This window comes from Urtica dioica, chromosome 12 (genome assembly GCF_054948205.1).
Source record: "Urtica dioica subsp. dioica isolate 48M chromosome 12, U.dioica_male_clone48M_v1_H2, whole genome shotgun sequence".
Taxonomy (NCBI): domain Eukaryota; kingdom Viridiplantae; phylum Streptophyta; class Magnoliopsida; order Rosales; family Urticaceae; genus Urtica; species Urtica dioica.
The window spans coordinates 12,485,231-12,490,951 of record NC_142767.1 but is presented as its reverse complement, the minus strand read 5'-3'; positions in this window follow the sequence as shown (position 1 = coordinate 12,490,951).

Genomic DNA, 5,721 nt, shown 5'->3' with positions numbered 1-5,721 from the left:
CTCGATTTCTATGTTGAATCCAATCCTTACAGCACGTCAATGCTTCGACCATCTCCGGTTTCAAGCTACATCTTCTATCGTCGATGATGCGGTCCGCGCTACTAAAAGCCGCCTCAGATGACACGGTTGAAACAAGGATGGTGAGGATGTCTTGTGCCATAGATGACAAGACCGGGAACCTCCTCGCATTCTGTCTCCACCAAACCAAGAGGTCGATGGCTTCGTCATCCGACCTGACCCAATCGTTCCGATCGTACTCTTGGATCTCCGGATGGGACCGTGCGTCGGTTGCGCTCGACCTCGTCTGACTTGTCCCAGCTTCTTGTTGTTGAGGCGATGGGCTGTAAGCGGACGCGTTGACGAAGACATTCGTGTATTGGTGTCTTCTCGGATATTGCGTCTGTGATTGAGATGGTTGTGCTCGATATTGCGGTAGGAGTTTCGCCTCGTATACCTTGAAAAGATTAAAAAAAACAAAAAAGCTTGCACGATCCTCGCGAGATCAAGTGCAACGTAATCTTGGTCCACGAAATGGTTTCTAATGTACTTCAGAAATTTTTTTAAACCACCAATTTCACATCAGACGTCTAGAATGGCTCCAAAACCGTATAATAATGGAATCTTTCCAGCCCCCCAATATTTTAAAAACTTGGCTCTCATTGCTTGAATAGAATCTTGAAAAATTGTTTCGTTTTTATATTTATCAAGATGCACAGCAATTGCGGTCATAGTATGAAGACCGAGAAAAGAAGTAGGAGTGTAAACAGCAGAGAGATAACAAGTTTCTTTGTAAAAAATGTCGAGAAAAGAAACAAATGATTCAGCCATCCTAATATCATATTCGGATATAGCGTTTTCGCCATGTTCGCTGTTAATGTAAGAAACAATAACATTGACGTAATGCTCGGATAAGAAGTTGGTCAACATGAGAAATGTAGAATTCCACCTAATTTTGTTATCTAGGTGAAATGTGCGTTCTTGGAGACCGTTTAGTCTAAGGCGTCTCTTAAGCTCATCTACTCTAGAGGTTGAACTATTTATCCAACTAATGTAATTCCTAATCTTGTTGATCGAAGGGTCATAACTAGAGGCTCCGGCTTGAACTATGAGGTTTATGATATGGGTAGCACAACGTTGATGCAAAATGGTATCGTCAACGTTAAGTTTCTCCTTTAACTCCCTAATCATGGCGTTGTTGCTTGTGGCATTATCTAAGGTTACTGATATAATCCTATTGGTCAAACCTCACTCACCTATAACACTAACTATGATGTCTAAGATGTTTTCACCAGTGTGAGAACCTTCTATCCTCCTAAAGGCTATGATACGTTTGTTTAGGTTTCAATCGTCATCTATATTGTGCCCTACAACGCTCATGAAATCCATCTTAGATTGATCAGTCCATATATCCGAGGTTAACGCAACGCTATATCTACCAGATGATATTGTTTGTTTCATTTGTTCCTTTTCTCCTAAAAACCATTTTAGGATATCGGATCTCAACGCTTTTCTAGACATAATTTGAACGTTTGGAATTATTGAACTCATGAATCTAACGAAACCTTGAGATTCGATATGACTAAAAGATTGATCGGTGGAAACAAAATATTCTACTAACTCACGTCTAAAGCTTACAGGATCGATGTGACTTACCTGGCTTGACGAGGCTCCAGATTGAGTCCCCTGGCAATGCCTGTGATGACTCCACAATAGCGACGTCCCGACTCTTGTGTTGTGAGCGCTGAAGATTTTGCCACAACTGTGACATTTTCCGGCTTTTTCTCCGTTCGCAATCACCTTTTCAAAGAAGGTCCACACAACGGACCTAGCACGACGTCATGGTGATTGTTGTTGTTGTTGAGCACCTTCATGTTATTGTTGTTGTTGTTCTTGTTGTGCTCATCATTGTCGTCGTTGTTGGGTCTCCTCTTGTTGTTCACGTTGTCGAGGTCGTGGAACTTGACTTCGAGGTTGAGGTGGTGGTGGTGGTGGTAGGTCTTCTTCTTCTTCCTCCTCCTCCTCCTCCTCCTCTTCTTCATTTGGATTTTGGGTTTCATCGTCATCTTTTTCTTCATTTGGATTTTGGGATTCACGATAATGTTGCTCGAATACTTGAAATTCTTGAAAAGCCACTTCGGATGGCGGAATTTGAGCTTGATAAGCTTGCTCGGGATCCATTTGAGGGTAATATGGCATTTGGGTGTTTGGAATTTCGGTGAATTCCGAATGGTTGAAAGTAGGAGCAACATAATTTGGATCGAAAGAGTATTGGGTGGTTGTGTCGGGGGTGTTTTGGGACAAGTGCAACCAATTTTCTTCAAAACGGTGCATTCGTTCACCTCGGGAAGCTCTTCCCCTTCGACCTCCTCGGTTGTGGGATGAGGATGCCATGAAAAATTGAAAGCGTTGGAGAGAATTTGAGATTAAAATCGAGAGAGTTTGAGAGAATTTGAGATTGAGATTGAGAGAATTTGAGAGAGTTTGAGAGAGTTTGAAGGAAAGGTGTGAAGAAAATGAATGAAATGGGAGGTATTTATAGATTTTAGAAATAAATGGGTAAAAAAAAAGCCGAAATGTATAACGGCTATAAAAAAAGGGTAAAAAATTCAACGGATCTTTTTTTTGGGCCGTTGGATCAAACCGAGATTTAAAAAAAAAAAAAAAAAAACCGGGACTAACGGGATCACTGGATCCCGTTAGCCAACTTAACGGGACAGGAGTCCCGTCCGTCACCAGTAACGGGAGTCTCGCTCCCGTTACTGTGCCTAACGGTAGCGGGGATTCCGTCCCGTCCCGCTACCGTTAGGTCAGGATTACCTCAGAGAGTGAGAGGGAAATTTTATTGGGGGAGAAAGAAGTTGGTCAAACATTTTTCTCTCATTCAGTCCATATTTATATTTATAGTAATTCAAGATCCTACGATCAAGGAAAAATAACATAACTATTTCATTTTGTGTTAGTGTATTTTTATTCTAATCCGCATAATAAATCATAATCATAGCTCTAGTTTGAATATAATAAAATATTAACTACATAGAATTAAATCAATTAGTTAATATTTTATTTTTATTTGAATATTATATTTATCTACCTAATCAAATTTGTGAAACACCTTTTATTATATTCCTTAAAAATAAAACTCAGTAAATTTCGTTTTATATATCAATAAAACGACATTCCAAGCATTACCTCTAGCCGTGGACTTCATTATAAAGCTCGTTAGTCCTTGTGGAATTAATTAGGTAATAACTAATGAAAATGAGTGGATGGATTAAGTACGGTGCAAGAGAAAGGAAAGGAAATTAGTGATAAATTGCAAATTTTCAAAAAAATTAATTGGTAAAATGTGAGGAGCAACTAGAATCCATCTCTTTGTTGTTCGGTATAAAGAAAAATATAGATGAATCATTGATGTTTATTGAGCTAAAAGCTAGTTTTTTTCTCTAACAACTTCATTGTCAAAACTAGTTTTACGAATCTGAAATGTGTGTTGCAGTCTCACTAAAAAAATGAAGTTAGATCCGACTTGGAGACTACAAACCTAATAACAAGCCAAAAGAAACTTGACTATTTTACTATATCATATAAATATCTTACTAAAATCTCTCAGTTGCATTCTTGATATTATTAGAGCTTAGTTACTCTTTATACCTATAGAGTATATCCACTAATATAGCGACTACGTAAGTATTGGTCCTGCGAATTCTTTCGGAAATCTTATATGCAATCTATTGAACATGTACACTCTTTTTCCGTAAAGGTTGAATTCTGTATATCTAATTCTACTTCTCTCACCATAAAAATCAATGATTCAACCACGATCGGAGATAATATCGACTAGTCGCGATTAAATAGTTGTGACAAAATGATGTACAATTGCAACCAGATACGACATTTAAAATAACTTTAAAAAAATGGCATTCGGTACCGCTCATTTAATGGGTTCAATGACTTTTAGTTGCAATTAAATAGTCGTGGCAACGTACTGTATAACCGGCTACAGTCGTGGCTAAAAGCTAGGCTAAATAAGACGGAGGCCCTATCTCCTATCATTTCACCTGCTCTCTCTCTCTCTCTCTCTCTGCGAACTTACTCCAGCAACCACCCTCCGACCACAATTGTAATTTCTCTCTCTCTCTCTCTCTCTCTCTCTCTCTCTCTCTCTCTCTATATATATATATATATATGGGTATATATATGCGTGCGTGTATGTGTGTTTTTAGTGTTTCTCGATAGCCCATTGTGATGCAGCTACCTGACCAGTGTCTATCGTAATACGATTGTCGACACACGACTGTTGAAATCCCACCGGGAGAGCCCATGGAACTATTTGTGTAATACTATTGTTTTTCTATGTTTCTTGATACATACTATTATTTTTAATAGTTTAATTAATTTTTTTTATCATAGGTTGAGATGGTAGGAGTTTACAATAATATAAGGGGTCATGCACTAAGCAAAGAATCAGCCAAAAAACCAAAATACGCGCGAGAAAGATTCAATGTGGATCATTCTAGGGGTGAGACGTGATCATATTACCATGGTATATAGGTCTAGTTATTCATAAGAGAGATTTGATTGATGCAGAGTGACTCGATGTTGCAGCTCCATCATCGTTTGCATCAACGTCATTGTCATGCATCCACTACTTGATATAATGGTCGCGATGTATGGGATCATCCAGAATCTCGTGGATGAATTTCATAAATAAACTCATATGTTCCCCTTTCGATTCTTTTAAATTTTGTTGAGCTGATGGCATGGTTCAATGTCGAGGCTGAAAACACTTTGGCATCTGCTATGCAAACATCTCAATGATCTCATCCTCAAGCAACGTGGCCATCATCAACACATGCTCAGACGAATTCATATTAGCTAGGTTTCACGTCCACGACAATCTGAAAGAGGGTCAGGTTCAGGGCGTCCACAGTTGAAAGGGGCTCCAAGAAGAAGACCGATCGGTCAAGAAAAGGAACTCAGTTTTAGTAGAGATTCACTAGAGTTTTAGTAATAGTATGACATTTGTATTATTATAGTGCTTAGTTTGTTAGTATTGTTTGTATTCTTAGTTACACTTTTTTTTATATAATTGTATAGTATTCCCATTTTATTATATCATTAATGAAATATATTAATATACCAATATATAATAACACATATATATATGTTATATATACATATATAATATATGTATATATATATATATATATATATATATACAGTGATGGAGCCAGCTAAGGCCCAGGGGGGGCTTAAGCCCCACCTCAATTTTTTTTTTTTTTGCACTTTTTGCCCATTTTAAAAAAAAATTACATTTTTTTCCCTTGAAAATTTATACTTTTGGCCCAATTTTTATAAATTTTTTACAATCAAGCCCCCCCTAATTTTTTTTTTCAAATTAGCCCCCCTGATGGGCTTTTCTGGCTCCGTCACTGTATATATATATATATATATATATATATATATATATATATATATATATATATATATATATATATATATATATATATATATATATTGGGAGACATTATTTCCATGACTAGCCCATGCAAGCGCCGTGGCTATATAGACGTGAACGTTTTGCAAACAGCAACGAGGCTACAACTGTAACTTTTGTCACAACAAATTTGCAGCTAAAGGCTGAAATTAAACATATGTTTAGCTATGATTAAATTAATCAAGGAGTGTAAAAATATAACCTTGAAGTCTATATCACTTTGG